This window comes from Pseudophryne corroboree, unplaced genomic scaffold (genome assembly GCF_028390025.1).
Source record: "Pseudophryne corroboree isolate aPseCor3 unplaced genomic scaffold, aPseCor3.hap2 scaffold_1021, whole genome shotgun sequence".
Classification (NCBI taxonomy): domain Eukaryota; kingdom Metazoa; phylum Chordata; class Amphibia; order Anura; family Myobatrachidae; genus Pseudophryne; species Pseudophryne corroboree.
This window is the reverse complement of record NW_026967648.1, coordinates 75,591-96,769: the sequence shown is the minus strand read 5'-3', so window position 1 is coordinate 96,769 and position 21,179 is coordinate 75,591. Positions and strand designations below refer to the sequence as shown.

Genomic DNA, 21,179 nt, shown 5'->3' with positions numbered 1-21,179 from the left:
CATGTGCTCCCAGATCTTTCAAGCAAGTAGCATGGTCAAGAAAGTTCTGTTTGAAAAGAAACAAACATTTACTGTCATTGTTATGCAAATAAACTTACATTAAAGCTAACAGGAGGGGAGGGGGGGGGGGTGTGCAGCGGGAGCCTAATAGCTGTGGGGGCGCTTGTCACAAAAAGAGGCAGCAGCAGGTACTGATGCGGGAGCCGGTCGCGGGATTGGGGGGGTAGCGCGGATAACAATTTGCACTGGATTGTAGGGAGAGGCGGCGCCCGATGCGGCAGCAGTGCGGACCAGGCCAGCGGGTGACTCTCCTTCATGTGCCCTGTGCCCAAATGCTGGGGTGATGGGGGGGGGGACGCGGCGCGGGAGACCATCGCGTGGGGGAGCGGCGGGTAGTCAGTGATGCGGAGCGGACCAGGCCAGCGGGTGACTCTCCTTCATGTGCCCTGTGCCCAAATGCAGGGGTGATGGGGGGGGACGCGGGAGACCATCGCGTGGGGGAGCGGCGGGTAGTCAGTGATAGGCTGATACTGTGGGACCCGGGACCCCGGACTCAGGAGCACAGGCGGCAGCAGGCTGCACATAGCCCACATAACATAGTGGAATGTGTTATGATCGCAGAGGTGGGGGGGCGGCGGCACGGCAGGGTTGCAGAAGTAGGCACACAGTCAGTCAACTCACTTTTGAAGGCAGAGTCAGACAGACGTGTTGGGCGCACACGAGCAGCTCCTCTGTTTCTGCTGAGGCACATGATAAAAAAGTGTTCTCTTTCACTTTCGTTCACTAAGCAGTGCCGCCCTCCAGTGGTCGCCGCCCATAGGCAGCTGCCTAAAGCTGCCTAGTGGTAGCGCCGGCCCTGGCTGAATGAGAACTGCTGGCATGGCACTCAGGCGACAGGTGGAATCTTGGTCATGCTCTGGTTTCTCTTCAGAACTAACAAATATTTCGCCTTTTATTAAAGATTTCCGTGGAGAGGAGCAAAACTGAGTTTTATCTCAATTTTTGCATGCCCCATATCATACCTCCCAACTGTCCCGATTTTCGCGGGACAGTCCCGTTTTTTGGGGACTGTCCCGCTGTCCCACCTGCGGGCCGCAGTGTCCCGCGGTGGGGAGGACAATTGGGAGGCTCTGTCTGTCGCTGCCCTGCTTAGCAGAGCAGCGGTGAATAGACGCTGTGCGCATGCGCACAGCATCTATTCACTGAAGTCAGAGGGAGAGGTGGCATGCCAGCGGCTCACAGAGCGCTGGGCATGCCCCCTCAGTGCCGAAAACGGGGGCGTGACTCGCGATCGCGGGTCCTCCCGCGAAGCCACACCCCCTTTTACTTAGGCCACGCCCTTTTTGGGAGCGCGCGCGACTTCGCCACGCGTGTGTCCCTCTATGCGAGCCGACAAAGTTGGGAGGTATGCCCATATTATTGGGGTTTCTTTTATCAGTTTAAAGACAGAACGAGTGTGCTTTCTTGTTAGCTTTAATGTAAGTTTATTTGCATAACAATGACAGTAAATGTTTGTTTCTTTTCAAACAGAACTTTCTTGACCATGCTACTTGCTTGAAAGATCTGGGAGCACATGGAAAACAGTACAAACCATGCAGTATCACAAGAGCCTTTATTTGATCTTTCATGAAGATAGAGCAGAATTAAGGACACGTCAACAATTTCTGCCGAAGGTGGTTCATCTTTCCACATGGTGCCTTTGGCCACTGACACCTTCGTTAAGTCAAAGTCTCTGGCTGTGGTCAGAACTTTGAAAATTTATGTCACCAGAACGGTTCAGATTAGGAAAACAGAGGCTCTGTTTGTCCTGTATGCTCCCAACAGGATTGGGTGTCCTGCTTCCATGTAGACCATTATGCGCTGGATCTGTGGTAAGATTCAGCATGCTCAATCCACGGCAGGATTGCCGTTACTGAATTAGGTGAAGACCCATTCTACTAGAAAGGTGGGTTCATCCTGGGCAGCTGGTCGGGGAGTCTCGGCATTGCAACTTTGCCGAGCAGCTATTTAGTAAACACTTTTGCTAAGTTTTACAAGTTTGATACCTTGGCTGATGATAACCTCAAGTTGGGTCATTCGGTGCTGCAGAGTCGTACGCACTCTCCCACCCGTTCAAGAGCTTTGGTATAACCCCATGGTTCTTAATGTGACCCCAGCATCCTCTAGGTCGTATGAGAAAATAGGATTTTAATACCTACCGGTAAATCCTTTTCTCTTAGTCCGTAGAGGATGCTGGGCACCCGTCCCAGTCCATACTGTGTCTGCAGTTATTACTTGTGGTTATACACATGTTGTGTTATGGTTCTGGTCAGCTTTTTGCTGCAATTGTTCATGCCGTTGGCTTGTGTTCTGTTGAATGCCACGTTCTGCGGCATGCTTAAGGTGTGAGCTGGTAAGATGCTCACCTTAGTTTAACAATAAATCCTTTCCTCGAAATGTCCGTCTCCCTGGGCACAGTTCCTATAACTGGAGTCTGGAGGAGGGGCATAGAGGGAGGAGCCAGTTCACACCCTTTGAAAGTATTAAAGTGCCCATGTCTCTTGCGGATCCCGTCTATACCCCATGGTTCTTAATGTGACCCCAGCATCCTCTACGGACTAAGAGAAAAGGATGCCCTTGCGCACTATCCTGTCCTGACTTCTCCTCCCGTCTGCTTACTTTGTGCCTTCCAACGCACAATGCGAACTACAGGTGGTGCTGCAGGGCCCACACCCTTTTACTTGCCTTACAGAACAGCTCTGGAGCTGTTACAGTGCCCAGCTGCTGCAAGAAATCAGCTTGAATGCTTCAGGGGATGGGGCATGGCCAACATGAGCCCCACACCAAAGGAGGGTGGGGGTGTTTAATGCGAACTAGGGGTCATCCAAGCACCGCAAAAGGCCGCCATGCCCTGCATGCCCCTTTTCTCTTTTCATATGCAGATGAGGGTTCCAGCCAACTTTGGCCCACTGCTTGGATGACATCACCGTATGCAAATCCGTCTTCTGGTCGACTCTCGTATAATTCAGATCTCTTTGTCTCAGGTCTCTCTCCAGCCTAGTTTGCTGTCTGTTTCCACTTCTCTTTTCTTGAGCCGCTCCCTTCTATGCCCTTGCGCACTATCCTGACTTCTCCCGTCTGCTTACTTTGTGCCTTCCAACGCACAATGCGAACTACAGGTAGTGCTGCAGGGCCCACACCCTTTTATTTGCCTTACAGAGCAGCTCTGGAGCTGTTACAGTGCCCAGCTGCTGCAAGAAATCAGCTTGAATGCTTCAGGGGCTGGGGCATAGCCAACATGAGCCCCACACCGAAGGAGGGTGGAGGTGTTTAATGCGAACTAGGGGTCATCCAAGCGCCGCAAAAGGCCGCCATGCCCTGCATAACCCTTTTCTCTTTTCATATGCAGATGAGGGTTCCAGCCAAGTTTGGCCCACTGCTTGGATGACATCACCGTATGCAAATTCGTCTCCTGCAGACCTTCCCCCAGGAATGCTTGTACTAGTTATTGCATATGGTTTGATATTTGATGGTGCTTCAGTATTAGGCAGCCTTCCGCCCTCCCATGTTCATCTGAAAAGATGTGGTCTCCCTGCAGTTGTTGTCCCCAGACGAGAGTTCCCTTGTGCCTCCTCAGTTGAATCTCCTTAACTTGACGGGGGAGGGGCTTGCCCGAGCAGCCACCCTCCCCAGCCCTATCCCAACTCATACTTATTTTGCATATGAGATCTCTATATCATGAAGATTGTTCTCACAGGGTGAGGTTCATCCATTATATTTTAAAATAGGAAGGTTCAAATTACATATTTGAATTGCATCTATGTGCTGGATTCAAATGTCCCCCCCCCCCTTCCTTTCTCAATTGTGCCCGTCAGCAGCTATTCTAAGGTTGCTGCCAATGGGTGTGACACATTAATTTCTTCTGTGGGGTACACTGGACTCCACAAGGATTCACATTGGGGTGTAGAGTAGGATCTTGATCTGAGGCACCAACCGGCTCAAAGCTTTTGACTGTTCCCAAGATGCTCAGCGCATTCTCCTCTATAACCCCGCTTCCATGAACAGGGAGCTCAGTTTGTAGTTGGTGCCTTCAGTAGCAGGCCACTTAACAGGGGCCTGCCTCAGGCAGCCTATTCTTAGCTATTAATTTTGACAAGAAAATAAGAACTTTTTTTATGAGAATCTACAAGGGCTGCAGCAGGCTAGGTCTAATAGACATCTTTACTGCAGCTTCATCACTCCCAGCGGCGCTGTATACTCCCGTGCCCTGGTTGCTGGATCACTGCAGCGGAGGCTCCGGTTTCTTCCTAAGGTCAGTCACACACACACCGCCCTTCCGGATCACGAGGCCGCTGATGAGGGGGAGCGTGGCCGTAGGGGGTGGACCGTGTGCGCACTGGCGTGGACACTGATTACTGGGCAGCCGCTCCACAAGCCATCAGGTACAGTTAAGGAGCACAGGTCTGGGGGTTTTTCTCCCATATTAAACCAATTTTGTACTGCCCGCAGCGCATTGTGATAGGTAATAGGGCCTGATTCAGGTTGGGTTGCAATCACAATAAGCGATCCAACTGCAAAAATTGCTAAGAGCATACGCATGTGCCTGCATTTTCTGCGGCACCCCGCAGAGAATGCGATCGCCTCTGCCTGTCAATCGGGGCAGGGGGGGAGAGGGGGGTCAGCAACACTCCATTTCCAAGTCAGGGATGGAGCGGTGCGGGGGCAAGGCTTCAAAATGGGGTCTGCAACGGAGGAGACACAGGGGGCGTGGTCACAGCGGCTGTATGACATCACATTCAGCCGCTGTGATCACAAAAATGGTGGCGGCTTCCTGCGCGCACATACAGTCTGCACCAGCAGAAGGCTACACCATTTTTTATGATCACGCTGAACTGCAGTGCGACTGCAATTACAGCATGGTCAAGAAGGGAGGCGTCATGCTGGGTGGCCATGTCCTGTCACTGTGCAGGAGCCAGCACCGCTCACACACTAGTCCCCGGGTGCAGCCCCCAACCCCCGGGACACCCGGAGCAACAAAATGTAGATTCAGGCCACCAGGCCACGCCCCTACCTATGAAACCATGCCTCCTTTTTACCATTGCGCTGCTTATCTGCGTGCACTGCATTACAATCTCCTTCGCCACCTCTCTGGGTGTCACCAGTGATAGTGACACCTCTGCCATGCTTGTAGCAGCTGGTCCTAAGATCTACGCCTCAAGCCCTGAGTGTTTGCCCTTGTGACTTGTTGATCATCATAGCGAAGCAGATGCTTACAGAAAACTGCAGGGGCTTAGATTGAAAATAAAAAAATTGATGGGTATAAGGTAGAGAGGAGCGGGTTCGGTTCTCCGAGAACCGAATTCCCCACGAACTCCACGTGGTTTACACTGGTCCGAGGCAGGCTCGGTTGTTCCCGCCTGACTCGGAAAACCTGAACAAGGGAAAATGTCATCATCCCGCTGTCGGATTCTCGCGAGATTCGGATTTCATATAAAGAGCTGCGTGTTGCCGCCATTTTTACTCGTGCATTGAAGAGAGAGTGGAGAGGACGTGGCTATGTTCTCTCAGTGGAAATCTCAATATCAGTGCTCAGTATCAGTGGTTACTTATTGCTGCTCAGTAATACTAGTAGTGTGTCTCTCCTGCTCAGTGTCAGTTCTCAGTAGTATCCTCATCAGTGCTCAGTATCACTGCTCATTGTCTTGTGCTGCATTGTGGTGCTCAGCATACTACAGTACATTACTAATAGTCCAGTGCTGCATCTTGCTGCTCAGTGTCAGTTCTAGTATCCTCATCAGTGCTCACTATCACTGCTCATTACATTGTGGTGTTCTGTATACTACAGTAACATAGTAATATAGTAACATATAGTAATATAGTTTTTGAGGTTGAAAAGAGGCAAATTGCCCATCGTGTTCAACCTGTTTTAAGTTGTGATGATTCTACATACTTGCTGAATAATGTTTTATGACTAGTTAACTACTACAACTCATGTTACCCCCGGATTAACCATGTTGATATTTTAAGTATTATAACCTTGGATAGCTTTTTCATTCAGAAATGTATCCATTCCTTTTTTAAATCCAATTACAGAGTCCACCATTACCACCTTCCCTGGCAGGGAATTCCACATCCTGATTGCCCTAACAGTGAAGATCATAGTATCTCACCTGGCAGGTAAGTAGGAGTTGGGCTAGAGCTGTGGAGGATTGCTGCTTGGGCACCCCATGTCAAGTGAAGGAGATCCAACTGAGGCAGCACAAGGGAACTCTCGAAAGAAGAACAAGGCTAGAGGAAGATCTGAGACAAAGAAATCTGACTTTTACCAGAGCTGACCAGAGGAAAGCACAAACACAGTCCCCCACTACCACAAATAATGCAGTCGAGTTTCCCACATTTGGGGAAATCACAGGGGTCAGCATACCCAGAATGCAATGAATGAACCTCACCATGGGAGAACAATCTTCATGACCATGGTATCTCCTATGCAAAATAAGTATGATTTGGGATAGGGCTGGGGAGGGCCGCTGCTCAGGCACATCTCTGTCAAGTAAAGGAGATTCAACTGAGGCAGCACAAGGGAACTCTCATCTGGGGACAACAACTGCAGGGAGAACACATATTTTCAGATGAACATGGGAGGGCAGAAGGCTGCCTAAAACTGAAGCACCCCCAAACAACAAACCAAATGCAACTACTAGTGCAAGCATTCCTGGGGGAAGGCCTGCAGCAGATGGATTTGCATATGGTGATGTCATCCAAGCAGTGGGTCAAAGTTGGCTTCAACCCTCGTCTGCATATGAAAAGAAAAAAGGGGTGTGCAGGGCATGGCGGTCTTTTGCGGCGCTTGGATGACCCCTAGTTCGCATTAAACACCTCCACCCTCCTTCGGTGTGGAGCTCATGTTGGCTATGCCCCAGCCCCTGAAGCATTCAAGCTGATTTCTTGCAGCAGCTGGGCACTGTAACAGCTCCAGAGCTGCTCTGTAAAGCAAGTAAAAGGGTGTTGGCCCTGCAGCACTACCTGTAGTTTGCATTGTGCGTTGGAAGGCACAAAGTAAGCAGACAGGAGAAGTCAGGAGAGTGCACAAGGGCATAGAAGGCAGGGGCTCAAGAAAAGAGAAGTGGAAACAGACAGCAAACTAGGCTGGAGAGAGACCTGAGACAAAGAGATCTGAATTATACGAGTAGCCGACCAGAGGAAACACAAATTATGCAGTCAAGTTTCCCACATTTGGGGAAATCGTAGGAGCAGCACACCCAGAGTGCAATGGGTGAGCCTTGCCCTGGTAGAAGCACCTTCCTGATCATAGTATCTCACTTGGCAGGTAAGTAGGAGTTGGGCTTGAGCTGGGGAGGGTCGCTGCTCGGGCACCCCCCTGTCAAGTGAAGGAGATCCAACTGAGGCAGCACAAGGGAATTCTCGAAAGAAGAACAAGGCTAGAGGAAAATCTGAGACAAAGAAATCTGACTTTTACCAGAGCTGACCAGAGGAAAGCACAAACACAGTCCCCCACTACCACAAATAATGCAGTCAAGTTTCCCACATTTGGGGAAATCACAGGGGTCAGCATACCCAAAATGCAATGAATGAACCTCACCCTGGGAGAACAATCTTCATGACCATGGTATCTCCTATGCAAAATAAGTATGATTTGGAATAGGGCTGGGGAGGGCCGCTGCTCATGCACATCTCTGTCAAGTAAAGGAGATTCAACTGAGGCAGCACAAGGGAACTCTCATCTGGGGACAACAACTGCAGGGAGAACACATATTTTCAGATGAACATGGGAGGGCAGAAGGCTGCCTAAAACTGAAGCACCCCCAAACAACAAACCAAATGCAACAACTAGTGCAAGCATTCCTGGGGGAAGTTCTGCAGAAGACGGATTTGCATACAGTGATGTCATCCAAGCAGTGGGTCAAAGTTGGCTTCAACCCTCATCTGCATATGAAAAGAGAAAAGGAGCGTGCAGGGCATGGCGGCCTTTTGCGGTGCTTGGATGACCCCTAGTTCGCATTAAACACCTCCACCCTCCTTTGGTGTGGGGCTCATGTTGGCCAAGCCCCATCCCCTGAAGCATTCAAGCAGATTTCTTGCAGCAGCTGGGCACTGTAACATCTCCAGAGCTGCTCTGTAAGGCAAGTAAAAGGGTGTGGGCCCTGCAGCACTACCTGTAGTTTGCATTGTGCATTGGAAGGCACAAAGTAAGCAGACGGGAGGAGAAGTCAGGATAGTGCACAAGGGTATAGAAGGGAGCGGCTGAAGAAAAGAGAAGTGGAAACAGACAGCAAACTAGGTTGGAGAGAGACCTGAGACAAAGAGATCTGAATTATACGAGAGCCGACCAGGGGAAACACAAATTATGCAGTTAAGTTTCCCACATTTGGGGAAATCGCAGGGGCAGCACACCCAGAGTGCAATGGGTGAGCCTTGCCCTGGGAGAAACACCTTCATGATCATAGTATCTCACCTGGCAGGTAAGTAGGAGTTGGGCTAGAGCTGGGGAGGGTCTCTGCTTGGGCACCCCCCTGTCAAGTGAAGGAGATCCAACTGAGGCAGCACAAGGGAACTCTCGAAAGAAGAACAAGGCTAGAGGAAGATCTGAAACAAAGAAATCTGACTTTTACCAGAGCTGACCAGAGGAAAACACAAACACAGTCCCCCACTACCACAAATAAAGCAGTCGAGTTTCCCACATTTGGGGAAATCACAGGGGTCAGCATACCCAGAATGCAATGAATGAACCTCACCCTGGGAGAATAATCTTCATGACCATGGTATCTCCTATGCAAAATAAGTATGATTTGGGATAGAGCTGGGGAGGGCCGCTGCTCAGGCACATCTCTGTCAAGTTAAGGAGATTCAACTGAGGCAGCACAAGGTAACTCTCATCTGGGGACAACAACTGCAGGGAGAACACATATTTTCAGATGAACATGGGAGGGCAGAAGGCTGCCTAATACTGAAGCACCCCCAAACAACAAACCAAATGCAACAACTAGTGCAAGCATTCCTGGGGGAAGTTCTGCAGAAGACGGATTTGCATATGGTAATGTCATCCAAGCAGTGGGTCAAAGTTGGCTTCAACCCTCGTCTGCATATGAAAACAGAAAAGGGGCGTGCAGGGCATGGTGGCCTTTTGCGGCGCTTGTCTGACCCCTAGTTTGCATTAAACACCTCCACCCTCCTTCGGTGTGGGGCTCATGTTGGCTATGCCCCAGCCCCTGAAGCATTCAAGCTGATTTCTTGCAGCAGCTGGGCACTGTAACAGCTCCAGAGCTGCTCTGTAAGGCAAGTAAAAGGGTGTGGGCCCTGCAGCACTACCTGTAGTTTGCATTGTGCATTGGAAGGCACAAAGTAAGCAGACGGGAGGAGAAGTCAGGATAGTGCACAAGGGTATAGAAGGGAGCGGCTGAAGAAAAGAGAAGTGGAAACAGACAGCAAACTAGGCTGGAGAGAGACCTGAGACAAAGAGATCTGAATTATACGAGAGCCGACCAGGGGAAACACAAATTATGCAGTCAAGTTTCCCACATTTGGGGAAATCGCAGGAGCAGCACACCCAGAGTACAATGGGTGAGCCTTGCCCTGGGAGAAGCACCTTCATGATCATAGTATCTCACCTGGCAGGTAAGTAGGAGTTGGGCTAGAGCTGGGGAGGGTCGCTGCTCGGGTACCCCCCTGTAAAGTGAAGGAGATCCAACTGAGGCAGCACAAGGGAACTCTCGAAAGAAGAACAAGGCTAAAGGAAAATCTGAGACAAAGAAATCTGACTTTTACCAGAGCTGACCAGAGGAAAGCACAAACACAGTCTCCCACTACCACAAATAATGCAGTCGAGTTTCCCACATTTGGGGAAATCACAGGGGTCAGCATACCCAAAATGCAATGAATGAACCTCACCCTGGGAGAAAAATCTTCATGACCATGGTATCTCCTATGCAAAATAAGTATGATTTGGAATAGGGCTGGGGAGGGCCGCTGCTCATGCACATCTCTGTCAAGTAAAGGAGATTCAACTGAGGCAGCACAAGGGAACTCTCATCTTGGGACAACAACTGCAGGGAGAACATATATTTTCAGATGAACATGGGAGGGCAGAAGGCTGCCTAATACTGAAGCACCCCCAAACAACAAACCAAATGCAACAACTAGTGCAAGCATTCCTGGGGGATGGCCTGCCGCAGATGGATTTGCATATGGTGATGTCATCCAAGCAGTGGGTCAAAGTTGGCTTCAACCCTCGTCTGCATATGAAAAGAGAAAAGGGGCATGCAGGGCATGGTGGCCTTTTGCGGCGCTTGGCTGACCCCTAGTTTGCATTAAACACCTCCACCCTCCTTTGGTGTGGGGCTCATGTTGGCTATGCCCCAGCCCCTGAAGCATTCAAGCTGATTTCTTGCAGCAGCTGGGCACTGTAACAGCTCCAGAGCTGCTCTGTAAGGCAAGTAAAAGGGTGTGGGCCCTGCAGCACTACCTGTAGTTTGCATTGTGCATTGGAAGGCACAAAGTAAGCAGACGGGAGGAGAAGTCAGGATAGTGCACAAGGGTATAGAAGGGAGCGGCTGAAGAAAAGAGAAGTGGAAACAGACAGCAAACTAGGCTGGAGAGAGACCTGAGACAAAGAGATCTGAATTATACGAGAGCCGACGAGGGGAAACACAAATTATGCAGTCAAGTTTCCCACATTTGGGGAAATCGCAGGAGCAGCACACCCAGAGTGCAATGGTTGAGCCTTGCCCTGGGAGAAGCACCTTCATGATCATAGTATCTCACCTGGCAGGTAAGTAGGAGTTGGGCTAGAGCTGGGGAGGGTCGCTGCTCGGGTTCCCCCCTGTGAAGTGAAGGAGATCCAACTGAGGCAGCACCAGGGAACTCTCGAAAGAAGAACAAGGCTAGAGGAAGATCTGAGACAAAGAAATCTGACTTTAACCAGAGCTGACCAGAGGAAAGCACAAACACAGTCCCCCACTACCACAAATAATGCAGTCGAGTTTCCCACATTTGGGAAAATCACAGGGGTCAGCATACCCAGAATGCAATGAATGAACCTCACCCTGGGAGAACAATCTTCATGACCATGGTATCTCCTATGCAAAATAAGTATGATTTGGAATAGGGCTGGGGAGGGCCGCTGCTCATGCACATCTCTGTCAAGTAAAGGAGATTCAACTGAGGCAGCACAAGGGAACTCTCATCTGGGGACAACAACTGCAGGGAGAACACATATTTTCAGATGAACATGGGAGGGCAGAAGGCTGCCTAATACTGAAGCACCCCCAAACAACAAACCAAATGCAACAACTAGTGCAAGCATTCCTGGGGGAAGTTCTGCAGAAGACGGATTTGCATACGGTGATGTCATCCAAGCAGTGGGTCAAAGTTGGCTTCAACCCTCATCTGCATATGAAAAGAGAAAAGGGGCGTGCAGGGCATGGCGGCCTTTTGCGGTGCTTGGATGACCCCTAGTTCGCATTAAACACCTCCACCCTCCTTTGGTGTGGGGCTCATGTTGGCCATGCCCCATCCCCTGAAGCATTCAAGCTGATTTCTTGCAGCAGCTGGGCACTGTAACAGCTCCAGAGCTGCTCTGTAAGGCAAGTAAAAGGGTGTGGGCCCTGCAGCACTACCTGTAGTTTGCATTGTGCATTGAAAGGCACAAAGTAAGCAGACGGGAGGAGAAGTCAGGATAGTGCACAAGGGTATAGAAGGGAGCGGCTGAAGAAAAGAGAAGTGGAAACAGACAGCAAACTAGGCTGGAGAGAGACCTGAGACAAAGAGATCTGAATTATACGAGAGCCGACCAGGGGAAACACAAATTATGCAGTCAAGTTTCCCACATTTGGGGAAATCGCAGGAGCAGCACACCCAGAGTGCAATGGTTGAGCCTTGCCCTGGGAGAAGCACCTTCATGATCATAGTATCTCACCTGGCAGGTAAGTAGGAGTTGGGCTAGAGCTGGGGAGGGTCGCTGCTCGGGTTTCCCCCTGTGAAGTGAAGGAGATCCAACTGAGGCAGCACCAGGGAACTCTCGAAAGAAGAACAAGGCTAGAGGAAGATCTGAGACAAAGAAATCTGACTTTAACCAGAGCTGACCAGAGGAAAGCACAAACACAGTCCCCCACTACCACAAATAATGCAGTCGAGTTTCCCACATTTGGGAAAATCACAGGGGTCAGCATACCCAGAATGCAATGAATGAACCTCACCCTGGGAGAACAATCTTCATGACCATGGTATCTCCTATGCAAAATAAGTATGATTTGGGATAGGGCTGGTGAGGGCCGCTGCTCAGGCACATCTCTGTCAAGTAAAGGAGATTCAACTGAGGCAGCACAAGTGAACTCTCATCTGGGGACAACAACTGCAGGGAGACCACATCTTTTCAGATGAACATGGGAGGGCGGAAGGCTGCCTAATACTGAAGCACCATCAAATATCAAACCATATGCAACAACTAGTACAAGCACTCCTGGGGGAAGTCTGCAGCAGACGGATTTGCATACGGTGATGTTATCCAAGCAGTGGGCCAAAGTTGACAGGAACCCTCATCTGCATATGAAAAGAGAAAAGGGGCATGCAGGGCATGGCGGCCTTTTGCAGTGCTTGGATGACCCCTAGTTCGCATTAAACACCTCCCCCCTCCTTTGGTGTGGGGCTCATGTTGGCCATGCCCCATCCCCTGAAGCATTAAAGCTGATTTCTTGCAGCAGCTGGGCACTGTAACAGCTCCAGAGCTGCTCTGTAAGGCAAGTAAAAGGGTGTGGGCCCTGCAGCACTACCTGTAGTTTGCATTGTGCATTGGAAGGCACAAAGTAAGCAGACGGGAGGAGAAGTCAGGATAGTGCACAAGGGTATAGAAGGGAGCGGCTGAAGAAAAGAGAAGTGGAAACAGACAGCAAACTAGGCTGGAGAGAGACCTGAGACAAATAGATCTGAATTATACGAGAGCCGACCAGGGGAAACACAAATTATGCAGTCAAGTTTCCCACATTTGGGGAAATCGCAGGGGCAGCACACCCAGAGTGCAATGGGTGAGCCTTGCCCTGGGAGAAGCACCTTCATGATCATAGTATCTCACCTGGCAGGTAAGTAGGAGTTGGGCTAGAGCTGGGGAGGGTCGCTGCTCGGGTACCCCCCTGTAAAGTGAAGGAGATCCAACTGAGGCAGCACAATGGAACTCTCGAAAGAAGAACAAGGCTAGAGGAAAATCTGAGACAAAGAAATCTGACTTTTACCAGAGCTGACCAGAGGAAAGCACAAACACAGTCCCCCACTACCACAAATAATGCAGTCAAGTTTCCCACATTTGGGGAAATCACAGGGGTCAGCATACCCAAAATGCAATGAATGAACCTCACCCTGGGAGAACAATCTTCATGACCATGGTATCTCCTATGCAAAATAAGTATGATTTGGAATAGGGCTGGGGAGGGCCGCTGCTCATGCACATCTCTGTCAAGTAAAGGAGATTCAACTGAGGCAGCACAAGGGAACTCTCATCTGGGGACAACAACTGCAGGGAGAACACATATTTTCAGATGAACATGGGAGGGCAGAAGGCTGCCTAATACTGAAGCACCCCCAAACAACAAACCAAATGCAACAACTAGTGCAAGCATTCCTGGGGGAAGTTCTGCAGAAGACGGATTTGCATACGGTGATGTCATCCAAGCAGTGGGTCAAAGTTGGCTTCAACCCTCATCTGCATATGAAAAGAGAAAAGGGGCGTGCAGGGCATGGCGGCCTTTTGCGGTGCTTGGATGACCCCTAGTTCGCATTAAACACCTCCACCCTCCTTTGGTGTGGGGCTCATGTTGGCCATGCCCCATCCCCTGAAGCATTCAAGCTGATTTCTTGCAGCAGCTGGGCACTGTAACAGCTCCAGAGCTGCTCTGTAAGGCAAGTAAAAGGGTGTGGGCCCTGCAGCACTACCTGTAGTTTGCATTGTGCATTGGAAGGCACAAAGTAAGCAGACGGGAGGAGAAGTCAGGATAGTGCACAAGGGTATAGAAGGGAGCGGCTGAAGAAAAGAGAAGTGGAAACAGACAGCAAACTAGGCTGGAGAGAGACCTGAGACAAAGAGATCTGAATTATACGAGAGCCGACCAGGGGAAACACAAATTATGCAGTCAAGTTTCCCACATTTGGGGAAATCGCAGGGGCAGCACACCCAGAGTGCAATGGGTGAGCCTTGCCCTGGGAGAAGCACCTTCATGATCATAGTATCTCACCTGGCAGGTAAGTAGGAGTTGGGCTAGAGCTGGGGAGGGTCGCTGTTCGGGCACCCCCCTGTCAAGTGAAAGAGATCCAACTGAGGCAGCACAAGGGAACTCTCGAAAGAAGAACAAGGCTAGAGGAAGATCTGAGACAAAGAAATCTGACTTTTTCCAGAGCTGACCAGAGGAAAGCACAAACACAGTCCCCCACTACCACAAATAATGCAGTCGAGTTTCCCACATTTGGGGAAATCACAGGGGTCAGCATACCCAGAATGCAATGAATGAACCTCACCCTGGGAGAAAAATCTTCATGACCATGGTATCGCCTATGCAAAATAAGTATGATTTGGGATAGGGCTGGGGAGGGCCGCTGCTCAGGCACATCTCTGTCAAGTAAAGGAGATTCAACTGAGGCAGCACAAGGGAACTCTCATCTGGGGACAACAACTGCAGGGAGAACACATATTTTCAGATGAACATGTGAGGGCAGAAGGCTGCCTAATGCTGAAGCACCCCCAAACAACAAACCAAATGCAACAACTAGTGCAAGCATTCCTGGGGGAAGGCCTGCAGCAGATGGATTTGCATATGGTGATGTCATCCAAGCAGTGGGTCAAAGTTGGCTTCAACCCTCGTCTGCATATGAAAAGAGAAAAGGGGCGTGCAGGGCATGGCGGCCTTTTGCAGCGCTTGGATGACCCCTAGTTCGCATTACACACCTCCACCCTCCTTCGGTGTGGGGCTCATGTTGGCTATGCCCCAGCCCCTGAAGCATTCAAGCTGATTTCTTGCAGCAGCTGGGCACTGTAACTGCTCCAGAGCTACTCTGTAAGGCAAGTAAAAGGGTGTGGGCCCTGCAGCACTACCTGTAGTTCGAATTGTGCGTTGGAAGGCACGAAGTAAGCAGACGGGAGAAGTCAGGATAGTGCGCAAGGGCATAGAAGGGAGCGGCTCAAGAAAAGAGAAGTGGAAACAGACAGCAAACTAGGCTGGAGAGAGACCTGAGACAAAGAGATCTGAATTATACGAGAGCCGACGAGGGGAAACACAAATTATGCAGTCAAGTTTCCCACATTTGGGGAAATCGCAGGAGCAGCACACCCAGAGTGCAATGGTTGAGCCTTGCCCTGGGAGAAGCACCTTCATGATCATAGTATCTCACCTGGCAGGTAAGTAGGAGTTGGGCTAGAGCTGGGGAGGGTCGCTGCTCGGGTTCCCCCCTGTGAAGTGAAGGAGATCCAACTGAGGCAGCACCAGAGAACTCTCGAAAGAAGAACAAGGCTAGAGGAAGATCTGAGACAAAGAAATCTGACTTTTACCAGAGCTGACCAGAGGAAAGCACAAACACAGTCCCCCACTACCACAAATATGCAGTCGAGTTTCCCACATTTGGGAAAATCACAGGGGTCAGCATACCCAGAATGCAATGAATGAACCTCACCCTGGGAGAACAATCTTCATGACCATGGTATCTCCTATGCAAAATAAGTATGATTTGGGATAGGGCTGGTGAGGGCCGCTGCTCAGGCACATCTCTGTCAAGTAAAGGAGATTCAACTGAGGCAGCACAAGGGAACTCTCATCTGGGGACAACAACTGCAGGGAGACCACATCTTTTCAGATGAACATGGGAGGGCGGAAGGCTGCCTAATACTGAAGCACCATCAAATATCAAACCATATGCAACAACTAGTACAAGCACTCCTGGGGGAAGGTCTGCAGCAGACGGATTTGCATACGGTGATGTTATCCAAGCAGTGGGCCAAAGTTGACTGGAACCCTCATCTGCATATGAAAAGAGAAAAGGGGCATGCAGGGCATGGCGGCCTTTTGCAGTGCTTGGATGACCCCTAGTTCGCATTAAACACCCCCACCCTCCTTTGGTGTGGGGCTCATGTTGGCCATGCCCCATCCCCTGAAGCACTCAAGCTGATTTCTTGCAGCAGCTGGGCACTGTAACAGCTCCAGAGCTGTTCTGTAAGGCAAGTAAAAGGGTGTGGGCCCTGCAGCACCACCTGTTGTTCGCATTGTGCGTTGGAAGGCACAAATTAAGCAGACGGGAGGAGAAGTCAGGATAGTGCGCAAGGGCATACTTTTCTCTTAGTCCGGGGGCAAGGCTTCAAAATGGGGTCTGCAACGGAGGAGACACAGGGGGCGTGGTCACAGCAGCTTTTCTCTACAGCCTGCACCAGCAGGAGCCTACACCATTTTTTATGATCACGCTGAACTGCAGTGCGACTGCAATTACAGCATGGTCAAGAAGGGAGGCGTCATGCTGGGTGGCCATGCCCTGTCACTGTGCAGGAGCCAGCACAGCTCACACACTAGTCCCCGGGTGCAGCCCCCAACCCCCGGGACACCCGGAGCAACAAAATGTAGATTCAGGCCACCAGGCCACGCCCCTACCTATGAAACCATGCCTCCTTTTTACCATTGCGCTGTTTATCTGCGCGCACTGCATTACAATCTCCCTTGCCACCTCTCTGGGTGTCACCAGTGATAGTGACACCTCTGCCATGCTTGTAGCAGCTGGTCCTAAGATCTACGCCTCAAGCCCTGAGTGTTTGCCCTTGTGACTTGTTGATCATCATAGCGAAGCAGATGCTTACAGAAAACTGCAGGGGCTTAGATTGAAAATAAAAAAATTGATGGGTATAAGGTAGAGAGGAGCGGGTTCGGTTCTCCGAGAACCGAATTCCCCACGAACTCCACGTGGTTTACACTGGTCCGAGGCAGGCTCGGTTGTTCCCGCCTGACTCGGAAAACCTGAACAAGGGAAAATGTCATCATCCCGCTGTCGGATTCTTGCGAGATTCGGAATCCATATAAAGAGCTGCGCGTTGCTGCCATTTTTACTCGTGCATTGAAGAGAGAGCGGAGAGGACGTGGCTATGTTCTCTCAGTGGAAATCTCAATATCAGTGCTCAGTATCAGTGGTTACTTATTGCTGCTCAGTAATACTAGTAGTGTGTCTCTCCTGCTCAGTGTCAGTTCTCAGTAGTATCCTCATCAGTGCTCAGTATCACTGCTCATTGTCTTGTGCTGCATTGTGGTGCTCAGCATACTACAGTACATTACTAATAGTCCAGTGCTGCATCTTGCTGCTCAGTGTCAGTTCTAGTATCCTCATCAGTGCTCACTATCACTGCTCATTGCATTGTGGTGTTCTGTATACTACAGTAACATAGTAATATAGTATATATAGAGGAGCGGGTTCGGTTCTCCGAGAACCGAATTCCCGACGAACTCCACGTGGTTTACACTGGTCCGAGGCAGGCTCGGTTGTTCCCGCCTGACTCGGAAAACCTGAACAAGGGAAAATGTCATCATCCCGCTGTCGGATTCTCGCGAGATTCGGATTCCATATAAAGAGCTGCGCGTTGCCGCCATTTTTACTCGTGCATTGAAGAGAGAGCGGAGAGGACGTGGCTATGTTCTCTCAGTGGAAATCTCAATATCAGTGCCCAGTATCAGTGGTTACTTATTGCTGCTCAGTAATACTAGTAGTGTGTCTCTCCTGCTCAGTGTCAGTTCTCAGTAGTATCCTCATCAGTGCTCAGTATCACTGCTCATTGTCTTGTGCTGCATTGTGGTGCTCAGCATACAACAGTACATTACTAATAGTCCAGTGCTGCATCTTGCTGCTCATGTTGGCTATGCCCCAGCCCCTGAAGCATTCAAGCTGATTTCTTGCAGCAGCTGGGCACTGTAACAGCTCCAGAGCTGCTCTGTAAGGCAAGTAAAAGGGTGTTGGCCCTGCAGCACTACCTGTAGTTTGCATTGTGCGTTGGAAGGCACAAAGTAAGCAGACAGGAGAAGTCAGGAGAGTGCACAAGGGCATAGAAGGCAGGGGCTCAAGAAAAGAGAAGTGGAAACAGACAGCAAACTAGGCTGGAGAGAGACCTGAGACAAAGAGATCTGAATTATACGAGTAGCCGACCAGAGGAAACACAAATTATGCAGTCAAGTGTCCCACATTTGGGGAAATCGTAGGAGCAGCACACCCAGAGTGCAATGGGTGAGCCTTGCCCTGGTAGAAGCACCTTCCTGATCATAGTATCTCACTTGGCAGGTAAGTAGGAGTTGGGCTTGAGCTGGGGAGGGTCGCTGCTCGGGCACCCCCCTGTCAAGTGAAGGAGATCCAACTGAGGCAGCACAAGGAAACTCTCGAAAAAAGAACAAGGCTAGAGGAAGATCTGAGACAAAGAAATCTGACTTTTACCAGAGCTGACCAGAGGAAAGCACAAACACAGTCCCCCACTACCACAAATAATGCAGTCGAGTTTCCCACATTTGGGGAAATCACAGGGGTCAGCATACCCAGAATGCAATGAATGAACCTCACCCTGGGAGAACAATCTTCATGACCATGGTATCTCCTATGCAAAATAAGTATGATTTGGGATAGGGCTGGGGAGGGCCGCTGCTCAGGCACATCTCTGTCAAGTAAAGGAGATTCAACTGAGGCAGCACAAGGGAACTCTCATCTGGGGACAACAACTGCAGGGAGAACACATATTTTCAGATGAACATGGGAGAGCAGAAGGCTGCCTAATACTGAAGCACCCCAAACAACAAACCAAATGCAACAACTAGTACAAGCATTCCTGGGGGAAGGTCTGCAGAAGACGGATTTGCATACGGTGATGTCATCCAAGCAGTGGGCCAAAGTTGGCTGGAACCCTCATCTGCATATGAAAAGAGAAAAGGGGTATGCAGGGCATGGCGGCCTTTTGCGGCGCTTGGATGACCCTTAGTTCGCATTAAACACCTCCACCCTCCGTCAGTGTGGGGCTCATGTTGGCTATGCCCCAGCCCCTGAAGCATTCAAGCTGATTTCTTGCAGCAGCTGGGCACTGTAACAGCTCCAGAGCTGCTCTGAAAGGCAAGTAAAAGGGTGTGGGCCCTGCAGCACTACCTGTAGTTTGTATTGTGCGTTGGAAGGCACAAAGTAAGCAGACAGGAGAAGTCAGGAGAGTGCACAAGGGCATAGAAGGCAGCGGCTCAAGAAAAGAGAAGTGGAAACAGACAGCAAACTAGGCTGGAGAGAGACCTGAGACAAAGAGATCTGAATTATACGAGTAGCCGACTAGAGGAAACACAAATTATGCAGTCAAGTGTCCCACATTTGGGGAAATCGTAGGAGCAGCACACCCAGAGTGCAATGGGTGAGCCTTGCCCTGGGAGAAGCACCTTCATGATCATAGTATCTCACCTGGCAGGTAAGTAGGAGTTGGGCTAGAGATGGGGAGGGTCGCTGCTCGGGCACCCCCCTGTCAAGTGAAGGAGATCCAACTGAGGCAGCACAAGGAAACTCTCGAAAAAAGAACAAGGCTAGAGGAAGATCTGAGACAAAGAAATCTGTATTTTACCAGAGCTGACCAGAGGAAAGCACAAACACAGTCCCCCACTACCACAATTAATGCAGTCGAGTTTCCCACATTTGGGGAAATCACAGGGGTCAGCATACCCATAATGCAATGAATGAACCTCACCCTGGGAGAACAATCTTCATGACCATGGAAACTCCTATGCAAAATAAGTATGATTTGGGATAGGGCTGGGGAGGGCCGCTGCTCAGGCACATCTCTGTCAAGTAATGGAGATTCAACTGAGGCAGCACAAGGGAACTCTCATCTGGGGACAACAACTGCAGGGAGAACACATATTTTCAGATGAACATGGGAGGGCAGAAGGCTGCCTAATACTGAAGCACCCCCAAACAACAAACCAAATGTAACAACTAGTAAAAGCATTCCTGGGAGAAGGTCTGCAGAAGACGGATTTGCATACGGTGATGTCATCCAAGCAGTGGGCCAAAGTTGGCTGGAACCCTCATCTGCATATGAAAAGAGAAAAGGGTTATGCAGGGCATGGCGGCCTTTTGCGGTGCTTGAATGACCCCTAGTTCGCATTAAATACCTCCACCCTCCTTCGGTGTGGGGCTCATGTTGGCTATGCCCCAGCCCCTGAAGCATTCAAGCTGATTTCTTGCAGAAGCTGGGCACTGTAACAGCTCCAGAGCTGCTCTGTACGGCAAGTAAAAGAGTGTGGGCCCTGCAGCACTACCTGTAGTTCGCATTGTGCGTTGGAAGGCACAAAGTAAGCAGACGGGAGAAGTCAGGATAGTGCGCAAGGGCATAGAAGGGAGCGGCTCAAGAAAACAGAAGTGGAAACAGACAGCAAACTAGGCTGGAGAGAGACCTGAGACAAAGAGATCTGAATTATACGAGAGCCGACCAGGGGAAACACAATTTATGCAGTCAAGTTTCCCACATTTGGGGAAATCGCAGGAGCAGCACACCCAGAGTGCAATGGGTGAGCCTTGCCCTGGGAGAACAATCTTTATGACCATGGTATCTCATATGCAAAATAAGTATGATTTGAGATAGGGCTGGGGAGGGCCGCTGCTCAGGCACATCTCTGTCAAGTAAAGGAGATTCAACTGAGGCAGCACAAGGGAACTCTCATCTGGGGACAACAACTGCCGGGAGAACACATATTTTCAGATGAACATGGGAGGGCAGAAGGCTGCCTAATACTGAAGCACGCCCAAACAACAAACCAAATGCAACAACTAGTACAAGCATTCCTGGGAGAAGGTCTGCAGAAGACGGATTTGCATACGGTGATGTCATCCAAGCAGTGGGCCAAAGTTGGCTGGAACCCTCATCTGCATATGTTGAAGATACAATTTGTGAATTGCATTTAACACTATCTCCCTTTCCTGGGGAGAAGATGGTAGGGCCGATTTGAAAAACCGGCGAGGAGGCACCTCTTCGAATTTCAGCTTGTAACCCTGAGAAACAATTTCTATTGCCTAGGGATCCACCTGCGAATGAACCCAGATGTGGCTGAAAACTCGAAGACGTGCCCCCAACTGGGCGGACTCCTTTAGCGGAGCCCAAGCGTCATGCAGTGGATTTTGTAGAGGCCGGGGAGGACTTCTGTTCCTGGGAACTAGCTGTGTTGTGC

The 21,179-nt window shown here is 50.2% G+C and overlaps 21 non-coding genes and 2 pseudogenes across 21 annotated transcripts; 1 reads left to right on the top strand and 22 right to left on the bottom strand.

Moving 5' to 3' along the window:
• The first annotated feature begins 911 nt into the window (after positions 1–911).
• On the top strand, positions 912–1,024 carry LOC134987919 (U5 spliceosomal RNA). The gene has a single exon (XR_010193463.1). It is a non-coding gene; the product is annotated as a U5 spliceosomal RNA (small nuclear RNA).
• Positions 1,025–6,315: 5,291 nt separating this feature from the next.
• Positions 6,316–6,479, bottom strand: LOC134987951 (U1 spliceosomal RNA). Its single transcript, XR_010193493.1, has one exon. It is a non-coding gene; the product is annotated as a U1 spliceosomal RNA (small nuclear RNA).
• A 671-nt stretch (positions 6,480–7,150) lies between these two features.
• LOC134987871 (U1 spliceosomal RNA) lies at positions 7,151–7,314 on the bottom strand. Its single transcript, XR_010193418.1, has one exon. It is a non-coding gene; the product is annotated as a U1 spliceosomal RNA (small nuclear RNA).
• A 152-nt stretch (positions 7,315–7,466) lies between these two features.
• Positions 7,467–7,630, bottom strand: LOC134987942 (U1 spliceosomal RNA). The gene has a single exon (XR_010193484.1). It is a non-coding gene; the product is annotated as a U1 spliceosomal RNA (small nuclear RNA).
• Positions 7,631–8,304: 674 nt separating this feature from the next.
• LOC134987854 (U1 spliceosomal RNA) lies at positions 8,305–8,467 on the bottom strand. Its single transcript, XR_010193409.1, has one exon. It is a non-coding gene; the product is annotated as a U1 spliceosomal RNA (small nuclear RNA).
• Positions 8,468–8,619: 152 nt separating this feature from the next.
• Positions 8,620–8,783, bottom strand: LOC134987964 (U1 spliceosomal RNA). Its single transcript, XR_010193505.1, has one exon. It is a non-coding gene; the product is annotated as a U1 spliceosomal RNA (small nuclear RNA).
• Positions 8,784–9,457: 674 nt separating this feature from the next.
• Positions 9,458–9,620, bottom strand: LOC134987844 (U1 spliceosomal RNA). The gene has a single exon (XR_010193400.1). It is a non-coding gene; the product is annotated as a U1 spliceosomal RNA (small nuclear RNA).
• Positions 9,621–9,772: 152 nt separating this feature from the next.
• LOC134987959 (U1 spliceosomal RNA) lies at positions 9,773–9,936 on the bottom strand. The gene has a single exon (XR_010193499.1). It is a non-coding gene; the product is annotated as a U1 spliceosomal RNA (small nuclear RNA).
• Positions 9,937–10,637: 701 nt separating this feature from the next.
• Positions 10,638–10,773, bottom strand: LOC134987863 (U1 spliceosomal RNA; annotated as a pseudogene).
• A 152-nt stretch (positions 10,774–10,925) lies between these two features.
• LOC134987840 (U1 spliceosomal RNA) lies at positions 10,926–11,089 on the bottom strand. Its single transcript, XR_010193399.1, has one exon. It is a non-coding gene; the product is annotated as a U1 spliceosomal RNA (small nuclear RNA).
• A 674-nt stretch (positions 11,090–11,763) lies between these two features.
• Positions 11,764–11,926, bottom strand: LOC134987847 (U1 spliceosomal RNA). Its single transcript, XR_010193403.1, has one exon. It is a non-coding gene; the product is annotated as a U1 spliceosomal RNA (small nuclear RNA).
• Positions 11,927–12,078: 152 nt separating this feature from the next.
• LOC134987829 (U1 spliceosomal RNA) lies at positions 12,079–12,242 on the bottom strand. Its single transcript, XR_010193396.1, has one exon. It is a non-coding gene; the product is annotated as a U1 spliceosomal RNA (small nuclear RNA).
• A 673-nt stretch (positions 12,243–12,915) lies between these two features.
• LOC134987823 (U1 spliceosomal RNA) lies at positions 12,916–13,078 on the bottom strand. Its single transcript, XR_010193392.1, has one exon. It is a non-coding gene; the product is annotated as a U1 spliceosomal RNA (small nuclear RNA).
• Positions 13,079–13,230: 152 nt separating this feature from the next.
• On the bottom strand, positions 13,231–13,394 carry LOC134987941 (U1 spliceosomal RNA). The gene has a single exon (XR_010193483.1). It is a non-coding gene; the product is annotated as a U1 spliceosomal RNA (small nuclear RNA).
• Positions 13,395–14,068: 674 nt separating this feature from the next.
• LOC134987822 (U1 spliceosomal RNA) lies at positions 14,069–14,231 on the bottom strand. The gene has a single exon (XR_010193391.1). It is a non-coding gene; the product is annotated as a U1 spliceosomal RNA (small nuclear RNA).
• Positions 14,232–14,383: 152 nt separating this feature from the next.
• On the bottom strand, positions 14,384–14,547 carry LOC134987958 (U1 spliceosomal RNA). Its single transcript, XR_010193498.1, has one exon. It is a non-coding gene; the product is annotated as a U1 spliceosomal RNA (small nuclear RNA).
• Positions 14,548–15,245: 698 nt separating this feature from the next.
• LOC134987862 (U1 spliceosomal RNA) lies at positions 15,246–15,381 on the bottom strand (annotated as a pseudogene).
• A 152-nt stretch (positions 15,382–15,533) lies between these two features.
• Positions 15,534–15,696, bottom strand: LOC134987953 (U1 spliceosomal RNA). Its single transcript, XR_010193495.1, has one exon. It is a non-coding gene; the product is annotated as a U1 spliceosomal RNA (small nuclear RNA).
• A 2,424-nt stretch (positions 15,697–18,120) lies between these two features.
• Positions 18,121–18,284, bottom strand: LOC134987872 (U1 spliceosomal RNA). The gene has a single exon (XR_010193419.1). It is a non-coding gene; the product is annotated as a U1 spliceosomal RNA (small nuclear RNA).
• Positions 18,285–18,436: 152 nt separating this feature from the next.
• LOC134987950 (U1 spliceosomal RNA) lies at positions 18,437–18,600 on the bottom strand. The gene has a single exon (XR_010193492.1). It is a non-coding gene; the product is annotated as a U1 spliceosomal RNA (small nuclear RNA).
• A 670-nt stretch (positions 18,601–19,270) lies between these two features.
• On the bottom strand, positions 19,271–19,434 carry LOC134987856 (U1 spliceosomal RNA). Its single transcript, XR_010193410.1, has one exon. It is a non-coding gene; the product is annotated as a U1 spliceosomal RNA (small nuclear RNA).
• A 152-nt stretch (positions 19,435–19,586) lies between these two features.
• LOC134987962 (U1 spliceosomal RNA) lies at positions 19,587–19,750 on the bottom strand. The gene has a single exon (XR_010193503.1). It is a non-coding gene; the product is annotated as a U1 spliceosomal RNA (small nuclear RNA).
• Positions 19,751–20,421: 671 nt separating this feature from the next.
• LOC134987873 (U1 spliceosomal RNA) lies at positions 20,422–20,584 on the bottom strand. Its single transcript, XR_010193420.1, has one exon. It is a non-coding gene; the product is annotated as a U1 spliceosomal RNA (small nuclear RNA).
• Positions 20,585–21,179: the final 595 nt, after the last annotated feature.